The sequence below is a fragment of the Magnolia sinica genome, chromosome 2, assembly GCF_029962835.1.
Source record: "Magnolia sinica isolate HGM2019 chromosome 2, MsV1, whole genome shotgun sequence".
In the NCBI taxonomy this organism is placed as follows: domain Eukaryota; kingdom Viridiplantae; phylum Streptophyta; class Magnoliopsida; order Magnoliales; family Magnoliaceae; genus Magnolia; species Magnolia sinica.
In genome coordinates, this window is record NC_080574.1 from 34,709,874 (window position 1) to 34,729,866 (window position 19,993).

The following is a 19,993-nucleotide window of genomic DNA, read 5'->3' on the forward strand; positions in this document are numbered from 1 at the left end:
TGAAAAATGTATTGCTTTTCATGGTTCGCACTTGGTAACATATGCTTGCATATGCATTTCATGGTTCACACTTGGTAAACTCAAACTAAACCATCCATGCTATGAATTCAAATGTATATAGGTGGTATCCCAAAAATCAGACTTGTATAATGGATTTATACTTTGATTCTTGAACCCTTTTGTTGAATTAGGTCCAAACCGTCGAATCTCCTAAGCATAGGTGGGTTCATTGGCCCGTTGCTCTTCTGTCTTGGGAGGGATCTAAAAATTTGATATTCCCATTAGTGGTCATGCTCAGCAGAGTCCATGTCATTAGTGTTCAGGCTTTAAGTCCGGTTGGGTCAGGTCTGTCTTGACTGCAGCCCTAGTGCCCAGCTCAATCTATAAAGCTGTCAGTGTCATGGGCATGCACCTCTCCCATGGCCAATTCCAATGCCAGGTAAATGAGAGAGCCACTACGTAGTTCTTTTTAATTAACCAAGTTACTAAAGGTCATAAATTTCATATTTAACAAAGTATCATTGAACGTCGTCTCAAATTGTTTCTGGTTGGTGTATTTAAAAAAATTTAAATACACAATCAATGCATATTCTTGTTACACAATCAATGTATGGCACAAAACAAATACTAAGCATGAAGGAAAAAATAGAATCTTTTAAAGAATAACCAAATGAGAGGCCAAAAAATACATAATCCACATAAATCCATCACAATAATATATAAGAATCAGATCATTGACACACAAATGGTTAAAGGCATGTGGTACCTGCATATTACCCAATGAGAAGTGAAAATAAAACCAAGCCACGGATGGAAATGAGAACCACAAAGCAAATCTCCCAAACATAAGTACTTGTTTCCACTTGATTAAATTTTGCCAATTCAATTCATAGTCTGATACAAATGTCCCTAGGATAAGTTGAACATACAAATTGACGTGCAGGGCCTATTGAGATGTTTTAATGACATTCAATCCTTCCATCAATTTAGTCTGATACAAATGTCTCTAGGATGCACTCTAAAACAAAGAAAGAAATAAAGGTGCTTTCAAGAGAACCATTTAAATTAACATGGAATAGGGACCACCAAATGCTAACATGGAATGAAATATGTAAGATCTCACTTGACCGGATTGCCAACTACAACCTCGCTAATAGCTCGAGCCACTCCTCATCCTGAAAAAGCACTAACCCCAGATATGTAAACCTGCAACCACTCCGCTGATTCATACTATGCATCAGTCTTATACAAAAATCAGCCAAGTTTTGCATTGACTTGGCCAATCCACCGGGCCATGAAAACTTAGCCGAGTCAATATTTGTCTTATAAAATTAGTTAATAAGAACCATTTTTTTTAGGTGAACACCTTTTCTTTACTTCAAATCAACAAATTACCTAGAAACCAAAAAAGAGGGGAGTTCTTACGGTTAAATTACTAAAGAAAACAAATCTAGGAAAATCTAACGTTACCACAAGGAGATTATTATAAATTTGGAAGAAAGATGCCCAAAAATTGGTCCAAATGATAATGACCAGCAAAACCTTATTGCTACATCCAGATTCAAAAAATCTAAAAGAAAAACAATCCAAAAAAATCTGAAGAATATGAAAGTTCAGCAAATCAAAAATAGTAAACCTGTTTTTAATCCAACCAAAGGGAACAAATCAGTTTAGAATTCCCAAGAAGACCCTACTATTGTTTCTGATAAAACACAACAGCATTAAATATTCAAAGACTTTCCAACAAAAACTTCAAAAAGATCTCCAAGATACCACAACCGCAGGACCACCCATCACAAATGACATACAATCAGTGATTGAAAGGTTAAGACTCTCAATCCAAGAAAGATTATATGAAAAGAAAATAAGAGGAGATTAGAAGAGATCAAAATATAAGACTCAAGATATAAGAAACCCTACGAACCTTCTTCCTCTGATACCATGTTTAGGAAAGAACGAACTTGGGAAGAAAAGAAACTTAGAGAGGCCTGAATGTCTAGCCCTCTCTCTTTCTATATTAAGTGAATAACATAAACTAACCTTAGAAAAAATGGTAAAAAACAAACGAAAGAAAAGGAAATAAAAGACAACTAATAAAAGGAAAATAAGAGGCCCATGGCCCAAGGGATATGGCCCAAACAAGACACACACACACACACACATACACAGGGAGAGAGCCCAACATGCATAAAGCTTCAATTGACAAGTGGCATGGCTAATTAATGATCTAGACAATCCATTCACTCACTCCACTAAGGACAAGCCAATGTGCAAAAATCACACTAACCAAATAGACATCAGATCAATCGCATGAAAAATGGATAATCTAGATCGAGCAAATAAACAAAATAGTTACATATGATACTATTCTAACATCCATTCAGTAGACTCCACCATGTACTCCACTAAGGACAAGACAATGTGCAAAAATCACACTAACCAAATAGACATGCAAAGGGACAATTGAAAACAGTATAAATTGAATTTATTGGGAAAACATACTAGACTATTTCATCCCATAACATCGGAATCAAAGTAAAACATGGCATTTTCATATTAACAAGAGTTAAGGAAGAATTTCCATTCTTTATAGACAGTTGGAAACACAGTAGCAAATACATACATGTGCAGAAGGGTTTGTTGTGCAAATGCTCCAAAAGAAAATATATACTTCGAGGACAATTCTCCACTAGCTTTTGCAGCCAAAGTATGATACACATAATCCTCCGTTGAAACACATTAAGTCAGGATTCATAAAACACATTAAGTTGTAGTCTCCCACTGTACATTGAGTACATGTTCATCCAGTGGGCTCATGTACTACAGACAATCACAACTAATTCATATGCTGAAGATTAGACAATGGGCCACACAACTGATAGATATTAGTTTATGATTCAAAATATAATAATAAAAGCCAACCAACAAAAGTATCCCATATGGAATCCTACCAAGAGTGCAAATGGATTTAGGGAAGACTAGTTCCTAGCAAGGCAAGACATTTCTTATAGAAATGCAGTTTGGGAAGCAATTTAACTACTTTCTCACTTTAATAAAGACCCAAATTTCTTATCAATATCCCATATGGAAATTGACAAAAGGTTCAGATTAATTTAAGAAACTTCTGCAACATTTTAATCAAAATCTCTGTTTCTTTCACACTGTAAGACATACCTCTTCAGTAGGTGGACCAGGTGGTCTGTGTGGACGATAGGTTTGCTAGCTATAATCGCCAAAAAGAGGCGAAGGCCTTATAGGGTTCTGAGCAAAGAAAGTTATTAGAACTGGCAAAATGAAATATAAGTGCAAATCTTCTTCCAAAATAATTAGATGGGAAAGATGCTGATGAATGTGGAACTACTAATCAACATTAATAGCAAGTCTATGCAAAAAAATGCAAACAAAATACACCCTTCTCACATATCAAGAGAAGTTGTAATTGAAGGACATGGTAGAGAGAATGGGACAAGTAAATGAAATAATATTAAGGAGGCAATGACAACAGCAATTTCTGCATGGAATATATTGCTTCATCATGAATATCACAACAACACTGAGGCTGAAGTCCTAATCACAATGTGAATACAATTTCATGAAATGCATGCCTCACTAAGCAAAGCCCTCATCTATGCATACACATCTAGCATTTGCTTGATAATCACATATGTCATTTCTGATAATATTGGAAAGGTTTCAATGGTCGATAAATTAGAATTAGCATTCTATTGATGTTGGATACACTTAAATGACATGAGATGACATGAGACAAACCTGGTTATACACATCTAGCATTTTCATTCCACCAACCATACAGAATCTTCTATAAATAAATAAAAACTTCCTGGTTATAAAATTATATATATAAACAAAACTGAAAAATACACTCAAAACCCATATAAAATGAAAAGAAAAAAAAAAACAAATTCTTAAAAACCGAACAAATCTCACGTCAGATTTAACAATACCCATATCCCCAAATCCAACAAAAATCAAAACCTATATACCAAAATCCCACAAAAACCATTCCAGACCCTAAAAACCCCAATCTAGAGAAAAAATGGGGAGGGAGAGAGAGTACCGTTCCGCAAACCGATGCTGAATTCATCGATGTTGATGTTGTAGAGGACGCCTTCGTATCAGATTTCGCATTTGGATGTCAAGCTAATCACGCTGCCGATGTAGGAATCTGCGGATCCTCCTCCACCTCTAGATCCTGAAGAAGCTTCTGCTGCAGCTGTTGTTGCTGCTGCTGCCGCCATGGCTTTTCACAACAGAGAGAGAAAGAGAGAGGGTTTCTCGTCAATGGAATATGAGGAAAAGAGGGAAAATAGGAAATGAGGAGCGGGCGTTTGATGGTTTTCGTCTTTTGAAGAAGATAAAAATTTCAAATCCGTATATTGTGAGTTTACCATTAGTTATAACACCAACTCTATTAATGGTCGTGCATGCATGGGACCATTTTCTGGATGGTTAAAATCGTTTTACAAAATAATTAAAATTATAAATATTTACTATTTACAACTAGACCGGTTATTTCTATGGTCTGGATAACTCTATATCTTAGCTACTATTGTTATGGACAAGTCAACACCATTTTACATAAAATGCAAGACTCACAATGAAAAATTAGTAGCCTGAAAATGTTAACTTAAACTTTGGACCTAGTATCACTCTATGGGCCCCACCATGATTGATTTGTTTCATCCACGCCGTCCATACATTTCATAACATCATTTTGTGTACGATCACAAAAAATTAGACTGAAATAAATCTTGGGTGGACCACACAATCAGAAAACACTATTGAGCATCGACCATTAAAAACATTTCGAGGGCCATAGAAGTTTTAGATCAAACTGATTTTTGTTTTTTCCCTTAATCTAAGCCTCTATGACCTAATCAATAGATGGATGTCAAATAAATAGTACATTGCGCCTTAGGAGGATTTTAATGGTGGATATCCAATCACTATTGTTTTCATGTGGTGTGGTCCACCTGAGATTTCTATCCCTCTAATTTTTTGGATCAAGACCTAAATTATCAGTAAAAATGGATGAACGGAATGGATGAAATACATACATCATGGTGGGGCCCACAGATGGCTAGTGGTAGGGGGAGTAGCCAATCCGTTTCAGAGAGGGAGAGAGAGCGCTGACGCTCCTCAAGCTCTAAGTTGCATGAACAGTTTAAAGGAGATCAAAGTTAAATGGGCCTCACAATGATGTATCTATCATATCTACACCGTTCATCACTTTGGAGAGATCATTTTAGATCGTGATCCCAAACATGAATAATTTACAATTATTAAATGGACCACACTAGCATTACTGTCCCACTGTTTTCTATCTGGGGTCCACTGGAACTTTGGCTTTAACTCGTTCTTTGTTCATTGCCATAAAATGATCTCTCCAAGTGGATGGAGGGTGTGGATACAAAACATACATCATGGTAGGGCCCAAAAATGAGAGGTATATAGATCTCAAGTGGACCACACCACATGAAAACAATAGTGATTGGATATCCATCCTTAAAATCCTCCTAAGGCCCACTTTACTATTTATTTGACATCCAATTTGTTTATTAGGTCATACAGGCCCCAACAAAACTCTTTGTTGCCCAGCTCCTTTAGCCTAACCTCAACCAACCTGATGCCAGACTTGACCTTGGGCTTACTTTGATTTACATATTATATGTCCATTTTGTGTGTCCCACTTGGATGAGGAGTAGTTAGACCAAGTTTCATATGCATTAAAATTTCAATTGGGCCCCACCAAGTGCTTTTATATGTTTTAGGCATTTCTTCACATGATTTTAGATGGTATGGTCCACCTTAAGGGGCTTCATGGGGCCCATTGAAATATTTGTGTTTGATCTAAACCGCCCATCAATTCTGATATATAATTCAATGGATGAGCCAAAAAATTATATAGATTAAAGGTCTAAGTGGACCACACCATAAGAAATAATAAAAAATAAATTTCTATCGTTAATATGTTATGCAGTTTTCAACCAAGCTAATATATATGTTTTCGCTTATTCCATGTCTATATTAACTTATAAACAGGTTGGATCTCAAATAAACATCACGGCGGGCCCTAAGAAGGTTTGAATAGTGGGCGTCACTATCCCACTCTTTTCTATGGTGGGTCCACTTGAACTTTGGATCTGCCCTGTCAGTCAGATGCACCATTCCATGGTGGGCCACGAGCTTAAAAATAAAGTCAATCCATGACTTGGGTGGGCCACACCACATACTATAGTTGAGAGGGTTACCCTCCCATTAAAACATTCATAATCATTTATTGGGCCCACCTAGATGTGGTTCATAGATCCAGCCCATTCATTATGTGTGTCCCACTTGGATGAGGAGTCAGACCAAGTTTCATACACATCCAAAACTCATGTGGGCCCCACCAAATGCTTTTATATGTTTTAGGGATGTCTTCACATAGTTTTAGATGCTACGGCCCACCTAAGTTTCGCATACGACTGATTTTTAGACTTAAAGGGGGACACATCAAATGACAGGGCTATAAGACCCAGATGAAGGGAAAAAAAATATCAGCTTGATCCAAAACTGTTATGGCCCCCAAAACATTTTTAATGGTCAAAATTCATTCAACACTATTTCCTGTAATTTGGTCCACTTGAGATTGAGATATAACTCATTTTTTTATCATATCATAAAATGATATATAAAAATAGATGGACGGCATGGATGATACACATACATCATGGTGGGCCCCACAGAGCACCGACCACCAGCCATTGGCCGGTGTCAGAGGGAGTAGCCAATCTGTTCCCCACCATAGCAAATACATGTGATTTAATCTCCATGTTTCCTACCGTATGGTCCACTTTAGCCTTCGATCTAGATGATTTTTGGTTTCATGCCCTATAATAATATTTTAAAATATATAGACGGCTTAGATAAGACACATATTTTTAGATCCTATAGGGCCCCTTATACCCTAAGCATCCTGTGGGGCCCACTATGATTTATTCAATTTATCCACTCTATCCATCCATTTTAACATATAATTTTATTACGTAAGGTCAAAATTGAAGCCTATAAAAATCTGAAGTGGACCACATCATAGGAAACAGTATAAATTGAACGTCTACCATTGAAAATTTTTGGGAGGCCACTAAAGTTTTAGATCAAGTTGATATTTTAGTTTTCCCTTCATCCATGTATTTGTGATCTATTGAACAGGTTGGATGACAAATCAAAATCACTATAGGCCATAGGAAGATTTCAACGGTGGAAATCATTATTCCCACTATTTCTGTGGTATGGTCCACTTGAGCTTTAGATATACTTTAATTGTGGACTCAACCACTATGGGCCTGTTTGGATGGATGGATTGGAAGGGATTGAATGGTTTTAGGGTGGATGGCATGGATTTCAAGGTAATGATGGCGTTGTCAATGGATTGTCTTAAGATCCATGGAATTGCTATATTCCCCCAGATTGCTATATCAAGTCTGTTTGGCACACTCGGCCAATTCCAGGATTAAACCTTCCCATCCCTTCCAATCCCTCGAACCAAACATGTCCCAGGAAAATTTGACTGGTTTAGGGTGGATTGGATAGGATTTAAAGGTAATGAAGGTGTTGTCAGTAGATTGTCTTAAGATCCATGGGATTGCTATATATCTCAGGATTAGATCACCCAGTTTGTTTGGCACGCCTGACCAATCTAGGGATTTAACTTCCAATCCCATCCAATCTACCTGTCCAAACGGGCCCTAAAATGATCTGGAAAAATGGATTAACGATGTGGATATCATAAACCGTGACTTTGGGCCACGAGCTTAAAAATAAAGTCAATCCATGACTTAGGTGGGCCACACCACATACTATAGTTGAGAGGGTTACCCTCTCCCATTAAAACATTCATAATCATTTATTGGGCCCACCTAGATGTGGTTCATAGATCCAGCCCATTCATTATATACGTGTGTCCCACTTGGATGAGGAGTCGGCCCAAGTTTCACACACATCCAAAACTCATGTGGGCCCCACCAATTAAATGCTTTTATATATTTTAGGGATGTCTTCACATAGTTTTAGATGCTATGGCTCACCTAAGTTTTGTATACGACTGATTTTTGGACTTAAATAGGACATCAAATGCATGGTGTTGATGTTCTACATACATCATGGTGGGGCGCACACAGATTAACCTCATGGGAAGTTCCCATGAGGTGACCTTATAGTACCATTTCACTATTTAGATAACTCCTTCATGGGTGTTACTCTAACCGTGTATGGCCCACCTTGATATATTTTATGTATATCGACATCGTCCATATATTTTTCTATCATATATTTAGGATGTGATTTTGAATCATAAGAACTCAATAATCTCAGGTGGGTCATGAAATCGCTTTTATGATGATTTTTTTCACCTTTGGATTTTGCTATTTTGATGAGGCTATATGTTGAATTCTAGGGGTTGTAGGGTTTGATTTTGTTTTCTTGTTAAAGATTGTTCAATTCTACTAGTGGTGTTTGGAAACTAACCTCTGATATTAATTTGATTCCATTTGAGAAAAATTCTGTCTGTGTCAATGTCTTGTGTTTCTGCAAGTTCTAAGGTTTCTAGTGAGACTTATGTGTTGTGTTTTACTGTTTTGGAGTCCTTAGAGCTAATATGTGAGGGCCGACTGTGGATGGGTAGAGAGCTAGGAATGCCTTTCATGGAACAATCTCTGCCACCTGATTGGTGGACTTGGTACGATTGGATGGATGTCGGTCGTCTTTTTTTTTTTTTAAGATTCCATTTGGCTTAAACTATGTTTCAGTTCCTTTTTAATTAACTAGTAGCTTAAACTATATCTAAGCTGTGCAAGTTTACATCTCATTGCTTTGGAGACGAGTTAATAGCCGAAAAATGATAACATGAGAATGGCCTATACTAATGTATGCATTTGGTACCAATTCTTAATGTTGGCAACTCACCCACCCTGCACCTAGCATACCTGTACCTATCCAAAGGTCACACTGATTGGATGATCTTAATTGTCTAAAATTGCCGTTGGATTAATTTAGACCATTTTCTTTTTGACTATCCTGAGGAACATTGACTTGTATTATTCTTTTTAAACATTTATTTGCTTCAATCTCCTTTGGTCTGCACTCCTATTGTGTTGAAGGGCACATCTATTCTGTTGGGTAGAACACTTATTTTAATATCACAATGATTGGATAATCTCAACCATCTGATATTACTATTGAATTTAGACCATTTTCTTTTTTACCAAGGTATTGAGGAACTTTGATTTGCACTCCTCTTTCTTAAACGTGTATATTTTTTCTTAACCTCGAGTTAACACTCTTCTTCTTCTTCTTCTTTTTCTTTTTTCTTTTCACGTTTACATGTTTTTAATCCCATCTTGTGTATTGTAGGCCACATCCATTCAATTTGGTATAGATCCCTTTTTTTTTTCAATTTTTCTTGTCAAAATACAAAATCTAGTTTTCTTTTTTAAAATATATATATATTTACATTTTTTCAATTTTTTCACAATTTTGTTTAATTTCTTAATTTTTTTTCAAAATATCATTTTTTTTATCTCACTTTTGTTATATAACTTTTTAATTTTTGTTGTCAAAATACAAAATCTAGTTTTCTTTTTTTAAAACTATTTTTTTTTTTTTTACAATTTGTCAATTTTTTCACAAATTTGTTTAATTTTTTAAATTTTCTTTTTCAAAATATCATTTTTTAATCGAAATCTTGTTATATAACTTTTTAATTTTTCTTTTCAAAATACAAAATCTAGTTTTCTTTTTTAAAATATATATATATATTATTTACAATTTGTCAATTTTTTCACAATTTTGCTTAATTTTTTAAATTTTCTTTTTCAAAATATCATTTTTTAAATATCACTTTTGTTATATAACTTTTTAATTTTTCTTGTCAAAATACAAAATCTAGTTTTCTTTTTTAAAATATATATTTTTTTACAATTTGTCAATTTTTTCACAATTTTGTTTAATTTTTTAAATTTTCCTTTTCAAAATATCATTTTTGTTATATAACTTTTTTAATTTTTCTTTTCAAAATACAAAATCTAGTTTTCTTTTTTAAAATATATATTTTTTTTACAATTTGTCAATTTTTTCACAATTTTGTTTAATTTTTTAAATTTTCTTTTTCAAAATATCACTTTTGTTATACAACTTTTTAATTTTTCTTTTCAAAATACAAAATCTAGTTTTCTTTTTTTTTAAATATATTTTTAAACAATTTGTCAATTTTTTTATAATTTTGTTTAATTTTTAAAATTTCTTTTTCAAAATATCATTTTCTTATCGAATTTTTTTTTTTTCAAAATTATCAACATTATTAAAAGTTCTTAATTTTTATTTCAAAATCTAGATTTTTATAAGATTACATTTTTTTTCAAAATCTAAATTTTTTTCTTAAACATTGTTAGTTATTTTTCTAAGCTTTTTAATTTATTTTTTTTTCAAAATTCATAAATTTTTTTGTTCTTAATTTTTAACTTGAGCATTAGAGACGGTTTAGGACCGTCTCTAATGCAGACGGTCTTTGATAGTCTTGAATAACCACAATAAGACGGCTAAGGACCGTCTCTAATAGAGACGGTCTTTGACAGTCTCAAATAGAGACTGCTAAGGACCGTCCCTAATACATGCTATTTTTTACTGCCTTAGAAAAATAGTAAAAGACGGCCGATGACCATCTATAATTGAGACGATCCATGACAGTCTCATATTACCAATACAAGACAGCCAATGACCGTCTCTAATATGGACGGTCTTTGACCGTCTCTAATAGAGACGGTCCTTAACAGTCTCAAACGGAGACAGCTAAGAACCGTCCCTAATATAGAATATTTTTGACAGTCCCAGATTACAGGAAAAGACGGCCAATGACCGTCTCTAATTGAGACGGTCCTTGACAGTCTCAAATTACCAGTAAGAGACGGCCAATGACCGTCTCTAATACGGACGGTCTTTGACCATCTCAAATGCCAACATATAAGACGGTCAGAGACCATCTCTTATTCCAGATGTTCAATGGCCGTCTTTTATCTGCAGTTAACAACGGTTTTTGACCGTCTTAAATGATTTGTGGACGTTAAAATTTTTAAGACAATAATAAGGAGGGTCAAGGGTCGTCTAAAAGTTTAGAGACGGTTTACAGCCGTCTCTAAAGCGTCTTTAAACCAAGCAATTTTAGAGACGGTCCAGAACCGTCTCTAAATCCATCATTTTTTCTCATTTTTCACATAGTGCTGGCGAGATAGAATTATGACTAAAATATCGTATTTGCCCTCATTACAGATGAGGGTGATCCATCTACTCTTTAAGAGGCTCTTGATGAGCCTGATGTCAAAAAGTAGATAGCAGTGATGGATGATAAGATGAACTCTTTGTAAAAGAACAAGACGTGGGGGTTGGTGGATCTTCCCATCAGCATAAAAGCAATCGGATGCAAGAGAATCTTCAAGAAGAAACATGATAGGTACAAGGAAAGGTTGGTAGCGAAGGGATGTGCTTAGAAAGAATGTGTCGACTTCACTGAGATATTCACACTAGTTGTAAAGCAAGTATCCATCTAATTCATGTTAGCATTGGTTGCTCAATACGATCTTGAGTCGGAACAGATGGATGTCAAGACTGCTTTCCTGCATTGTGAATTGGAAGGACAAATCTATATGAAGTAAAAAATAAGGTTTTGAAATAAAAGGGGCAGAGAACAAAGTTTGCAGTTTAAAGAGGTCATCGTATGACCTTAAACAGTTGCCTAAGCAGTGGTACAAAAAGTTTAATTCTTTCATGATAAGTCAGAAGTTTATCAAGAGTGAATATGATCATTATGTCTATCACAAGATACTAAGTGATGAGAAATTCTTTATCTGCTTTTATATGTCGATGATATGCTTATTGCCAATCATATCATATTTGAGATTGACTTACTGAACACTTAATTATCATAAGCATTCAAGCTGAAAGATCTGGGGGTTGTAAAGAAGATTCTCGGTATTGATATATATAGAAACAAGAAGAAAAGTAGGCTATGGTTATCTCATGCAAAATACTTTTATAATATATTGATGAAGTATGGGATGGACAAGGTTAAGTCGTTCAATGTTCTACACACGACTCACTTTAAGTTTTCTTCTGAATAATATCTTAAAATCGATGAAGAAAAACATGATATGTCCGCATGCCTTATTCAAGCCTGATTAACAACTTGATGTATGCCATGGTTTGTACAAGACTAGATATTTCACATTCGATTGGTGTAGTTAGCAGATAAACTCTATTTTATCACTCACGTACTAAACATATTGATGTTTGTTACTATTTTATCCGACATGTACTTGAGGAGGGATGCGCGACAATAAAAAAGATTCACACAAGCATGAATTCAACTGACATACTCACTAAGGTGGTTCCCACAGAGAAATTCAATTTCTGTACAACTTTTCTGAGCTTGGCGAGGGCATAAAAAGGAAGATAAAGTGTGTATGAAAAGCGATGGTGGAACTATGATGCAAGGTTGAATTAGAGATGGAAAAAAGTTATAAAGAATAAAAATTTAAGATATGGTAGAGATTGTTGTTGATATATCAAATCTTTCAGCGATAGGGCCTGTCGATACCATCTACAGACCATTCGATGCCATTGACAGCTGCTCAATGCCATCAAGAAAATTTTAAAATTCCGTGTTAGTTGTTGGACACTATGGTATCATACTCGATGTCATGGACAGGTCGTTGATGCCATCAAAGCCCCATCAAAAATGCCATCGGAAAAATCTGAAAAATTTATGTTTTGTTGCTGAAACGTTTTGGTGTTTTCTCGATGCCATCGACAGTCTGTCGATGCCATCGAAGTCCCATTGAAAGTGTCATCAAGCATGCACACAGAATTGTGTGAGTGTGGGATTTGTTTTTAATTTCAATTGTGATTCTCATAAAGGCTATACATATTTGTGTAATCAAGATTTGAGAACATATAAATGGCTTTCTAATTTGTTCTATAGTTTCAAAGGCATAGCTTGGGAAGATTCGAGGCTTGTTCAAATCGGGTAATCTCTATCTCTTGTAATTTTTTACTTCTATAGTGCATTATTGTCGTTTTATGCCGTGGTTTTTTTCCACAAGACTTTTCCACATAAAATTCAGTTTGTTTGTGTTTAAACTTAACTGTGCAATTGAGATACTTTGCTTGATCAATCTATGTTTCCTTCCATGGTCCTCAACAAAAAATACAAGTCGTATCACAAGCAATGCACCAAGCTTTCTACGTATACGAGGAAAAACGTCTCTATTTATAAATAAGCCAAGCAATTAGTGTCCCTTTATTTAAGTACACCCTACTGGACGAATGGTTGGATGGAATATAAACATCGCTGACCTTACCCTCAAACCTGGAGTTGGCTTCTCCTGCCATTGCTCCACTGAGTTTTGGATAAGGTCTACTTTTTTCGTAATGGGGCCTAAGATGGAGAGGCATGCGTGATGGATATGGATGGATAAGATATCACACACGGTACAGTGTGCCTTTCATAGGTTAAATGTTGTACCTACCACCTAGTGGGGATGGAACACCATTGATACCTTCCTAGGACCACCGTGATGTTTACGCGCCATTGAACTCTTTTTTTTTAACACGCACACACACCCACACACTCACTCCGTAGTGGGATTTTACCACCTATGGGTACTCGATCCCTGATATATCCCTTGACCAGGTGTTGAAACTCCTGAGAGTCTACCGAGCAAGAGTAAGGACCCAATGCGCCAGGTAATGCCCGCTTGGATGAAGGGAATACAGAGATATCACCAGGAAGGCTTCAACGGTGGGCGTTTAAGCCCAACCGTTTATTTTGGTGTGACCAACTTGAGTTTTGGATCACTCTAAATGAGCTTTCAAATCAGATGTGACCACACACCCATCCGTAGCTCAAGTGGTAAACTGAGTGAAGATAACGTCGTCTCAACACAACGCAGAAGTTTTGGTATCTATTCTCAAGTGGGTATGGCTAATGGGGTCTGTGTACTAACGTTCTAACCACTAATAATAATAATAATAATAATGATAACAACAATAACAGATGTGACCTTTTGAGCTAGACATTTTCCCTCGTTGAGCTCTTCTGTACATCTGTAATCCGAAGTGGATTCCATAGCCACTTTTATGGTTATGGAAAACATTTTGTAGTGTCACCTTCAACCGTCTAGGTGGATGTGTATACAGTGGATCAGGCCCGTCTAACTGGTGGACTCTATCCTAGATGGCCCATGATTACATCCTAGCCACACATTTCTCTCAGCTTTCTGCTATGGAATTTATTATCATTAACAATTTTCCTGTTTTTTACACCTTGATCCATAGCTCAAGTCGTGGACTAAGTGAGAGATACCTTGTTCCAATCCTTAGGTCTTGGTATCGATTCTTTAGTGGGGGTGGCTAACACTAAAGTATGAACTGACAGTGGGTGTACTAACGATCTTTACACCAAAAAAAAAACAATTTTCCTATTTTACCGTCCACTTGAAGTCCACTAATCAAATGTATAAGTACATCCAATTTGGCTGAACTTTTAGGCATGGCCCATTCACGGTAGGGTTTCACTAGGTGTATGGTTCCAGTCCACACTCCACTTTTTCAGTTGGACTTTGAATGGGATGACACTATCGTAGAGATAGATAGACGGATCAAATCAGGTCATTCCCTTGCCAAAAATGGAGGACGCGGATTGAGTACTGAGTAAGCTTTGTGGGCCCCACCGTGATGTATGTGTCTTATTCATGTCATCCATCAGTTTTATCAGCTCACTTTAGGGCATGTGTCCAAAATTGAAGATAACTAAAGCTCTAAGTGTACCACACCACAGGAAAAAGCGGGTATAACTAAAGCTCTAAATGGACCACACCACAGTAAGCTTTGTGGGGCCCACCGTGATGCAGTGATGTTTATTTGTTATCTAACCTGTCCATAAGGTCACACGGACATGGATGAAGAGAAAACACAAATATTAGCTTCATCCATAACTTCTGTGTCCCTTAAGAAATTTTCACAGATAGGCTTTCAATTCTGTTTTATGTGGTGTACATTTAAGCTTTAGATATGCTTTGGTTTAGCCAACATGCCCTAAAATGAGCTTTTAAAATGGATGGACAGCATGGATAAGACACATACATCACGGTGGGCCCCACAGAATTTACTCAGTAAAGGGCGCGGCTTTGGTGGATCCCGGATCCCCGGATCCGCCGAGGTAGGTGGAGCCATGACTGTGGGGCCAACCGTGATGCATGTTCCTTATATCCACGCTGTCTATCCATCTTGAAAGATCATTTTAGTGCATTATAAAAAAATGAAGCAGATCCAAATGTCAGGTGGACCACACCACAGGAAACAGTGTCAATTAAATACCCACCATTAAAACCTTCTTGGTGGCCACCGTAATGTTTATTTTCCATCCAACCTGTTGATAAGGTCTCAAAGACCTGAAGAAGGGACCACGCAAATATTAGCTTGAACTGAAACTTTTGTAGCCCACAAGAAGTTTTTAATGGTCAATCATCACTATTTCCTGCGGTGTGATCCACCTAAAATTTGTTTCTACTTCATTTTTTGGATCATACTCTAAAACGAACTGTTAAAATGGATGGACGGCATGGCTGTAAAGCACATATATCATGGTGGGCCTCACAGTGATCCAAGGTTCACCCAAGCCTCCCTTCTCAGTACCCAGTCCACGTCCCTGAAAGGAGGTCTTTTTAGTTTCTCTTCCACTCCTGCTCTAACACTCAAAAAAGAGAAAAAAGGAGAACTAACCAAAGACCGAAAGCTACCGGCAAAAAGATACCGAACAAAGAGGAAAAGAGAAAAAAAAGAAAATAGAATTCAAAAGATTTCTAGAAGTTCTAGGCTTTTGGAGTACGTTTATCACAAATTAAATATTTTACTAGGGGCCATTGTGGATGGCCCATCTACAAGAAATCCCCCAAGAGAATGCTAATTCTTCAATATGAGGCCAATAAATTAACGGTCAGGAACGAAATACAGCAACCATTCACATATGACACATAAAAGGGCCATCACTGTAAACACAAGACAAGGAGAGAGGAACTGTTTTCAAGACGTGAAAGGGTGGATAAACGGTTGAAAAAGGAAGATTTATTTGATCCTTTAGGAGAATCTGATGGTTGAGATTAGTACTTTGAATTGTATATGTGCATCCATTAACTCAATTTAACCGTCTAAATCATGAGACACTTTAGACAGTTATATCCAGTATTCAAAGTAATTTAATAATCATAATTTTTATTAATAAGCATTTGCTTTTTATATTTGTAATATTTCCAACTCATAATTAGATTGTTCATTAAATATCCTCTCATCACTAATTAAGAAAACAAATCAATGTAATATTTTATTCAGTAACCATATAAATTAAAACCCCCTTACCAGAGTAATTAAGTTTGAATTCATTATATACCATTTTTCCTTTTACTTAGTACTTGTGTCATTAGCCATAGACTTCATGTAATCACCTTAATCTTGTTTTATTATTTTTCCCTATTATATTATTATTATTATTATTATTATTTTCACAAGCCTTCTCCATCGTTTATTTTATTTTATTTTATTTTATTTTATTTTTTGGGACGTAGCAGAACTGCATCACCAAACTCCTTTGGAGAATCTGATGGTCAAAAGTAGTAATTTGAAATTGTATATGTGCATCCATTAACTCAATTTAACTATCTAAATTATGAGGCACTTTAGACAAGTCATCATCCACAATTCAAAGTAATTTAAGAATAATAACTTTTTATTAATAAGCATTTATTTTTTTTATTTGTAATATTGGCTGCTCAAAATTAGATTGTTCATTAAATATCCTCCCATTAACTAATTAAGAAAACAAATCAATGTAATATTTTATTCAGCAACCATCTAAATTAGAAAAACCCTTAACTAACACAATTTAGTTTGAATTCATTATATGCCATTTTTCCTCTTTCTTAGTACTTGTGTCATTAGCCATAGACTTCACTTAATCACCTTAATCTTGTTTTATTATTTTTCCCTATATTATTATTATTATTATTATTATTATTTTCACGGGGGGGGGGGGGGGGTGGTGTGTGTGGACGGGGCAGAACTGCATCACCAAAGTCCTTTGGGAGAATCTGATGGTCGAGAGTGGTAATTTGAAATTGTATATGTGCATCCATTAACTCAATTTAATAAATTATGAGACGCTTTAGACAAGTCATTATCCACAATTCAAAGTAATTTAAGAATAATAACTTTTTATTAATAAGCATTTATTTTTTATATTTATAATATTGGCAGCTCAAAATTAGATTGTTCATTAAATATCCTCCCATCAACAAATTAAGAAAACAAATCAATGTAATATTTTATTAAGCAAACATCTGAATTAAAAACCCCCTAGCTAACACAATTTAGTTTGAATTCATTATATACCATTTTCCCTCTTTCTTAGTACTTGTGTCATCAGCCATAGACTTCACCTAATCACCTTAATCTTGTTTTATTATTTATCCCTATTATATTATTATTATTATTATTTTATTATTATTTTATTATTAATATTTTCACAAGCCTTCTACATTGTTGTTGTTTTATTTTTATTTATTTATTTAATTTTTTGGGACGTAATAGAACTGCATCACCAAACTCCTTTGGGAGAATCTGATGGTCGAGAGTAGTAATTTGAAATTGTATATGTGCATCCATTAACTCAATTTAACTATCTAAATTATGAGACACTTTAGACAAGTCATCATCTACAATTCAAAGTAATTTAAGAATAATAACTTTTTATTAATAAGCTTTTATTTTTTATATCAGTAACATTGGCAGCTCATAATTAGATTGTTCATTAAATATCCTCCCATCAGCTAATTAAGAAAACAAATCAATGTAATATTTTATTTAGTAACCATCTAAATTAAAAACCCCCTAACTAACACAATTTAGTTTGAATTCATTATATACCATTTTTCCTCTTTCTTAGTACCTACGTCATCTTCCATAGACTTCACCTAATCACCTCAATCTTGTTTTATTATTTTTCTATATTGTTTTTCTTATTATTATTATTATTTTGACTAGCCTACTACATCTGTTTTTTTTTTTTTTTTTTTGGGACATAGCACCATTGCATCACCAAACTCCTTTAGGAGAATCCGATGGTCGAGATTAGTAATTTGAAATTGTATGTGTGCATCCATTAACTAAATCTAACCATCTAAATTATGAGATACTTTAGACAAGTCATCATCTAAAATTCAAAGTAATTTAAGAATCATAACTTTTTATTAATAAGCATTTGCTTTTTATATTTGTAATACTGACATACTTTTCATTAAATATCCTCACATCAGCTAATTAAAAAAATAAATCAATGTTATATTTAGTAAGCAACCATTTAAATTAAAACCCCCTAACTAACGCAATTTAATTTTGAATCATTTTCCCTCCTTCTTAGTACTTGCGTTATCAGCCACACACTTCACCTAATCACCTTATTCTTGTTTTATTATTTTTTCCTATTGTTTTGTTATTATTTTTGGAGCACAAAAATACCCCATTTGCCCTATTGCGCACCCCATCTCCAAACTCTTTCACCTGTTGTGCACTCTAGCCTCCATGTCACTCCTGTTGCATGCCCAATCCATTTCACGCTCACCCCTGTTGTGTGCCTTAGCCTGCAGGAGCCTTCGTAACACCTCAAACTTTTCAATACCCAGGTATTGAATATTCTCGAGTATTACCATGAAATTTAATTAAGTATATACATGTGTATGTCACTAATTTAGTATATCCTAACCTTATATCTATCCTCTTAACTGAATTTGACAGTTGGGAATAATCTTCATCCATAGATCAAGTCATCTGACCGTTGATTTTTAGAACAAGATCATCATATACCCAACTATTCTCACTTCATCATAACCAAGCGTTCAATGAACTATTCAGCGCTAAGTAAAGATATTTTACCGTCCACTTTGAGTTTGGACTACCCAATCATGGTAAACTAATTACCCAATCTCTACATCCATTCGTACACATATCGAATTGAGATGTTAATCCGTTCATCTTATTCACCACCTATGAATATGCTTAACCCACCATCAGGACTACAATTTAAAGAACTTACACATATGAACAAGTGACGCAGGGATGAACGTGATGAGGTCGAACACCGTTTTCCTCAAAAGGATAATTATTTCGAATCCACGGAATTTCTCTGCACTCCTCACAGAGGCTTCTTAAATCCACAAGAAAGAACGCAAGAAAAATAGAAAATAAATTCTACAAAATTTGAAATTGATTAATAAATGAAATAAACGAGTTCACAACCCTTTAAATAGGGATACCAAGCAATGGGAGAGAAATTAGAAGCATACTACAACTAAAACTCCTATAAATAGTAAACTTACTATTTATAGACGGTCGTGATATCAACTAGTTCGCATGGTTTTCGGCAAAGATAGTAAGTGTCCTATTTAGCTTCAATCGTTCTCCTAATTATTCTAAGCTCTTTTCATGTTGGGCGTAACTCCTAAAGCCCAACGGATGAAGAGTTACAATCAAACTAAAACTTACTATTTATAATAAAAACAGAATTAAAATAGGGAAACGACCATCAATCCAGGGGTATTTCGCAAATCCGGCTTGCACAACCCAGCGTAGAAGGGTTGGGTGGCTAAAAGTAGCTCGTTCTACCTTAAAATCATATATTTTACGCCTGATAACTCATTCTGGATTGGGAGATACGCCGGATCTAAGGTTTGACGGTCCAAATCACTTTTGTCGTCAACCGGGCCTTTTCTGATCCATCTTAGCCATAAAACTGTCTACGACCCACTCTACACTAACGACTCACTTGAATCTAACGGTATACATGTTCTATCTCTTGATCACTCCAAAAACCTACTTGTGTTCATCCATTTAC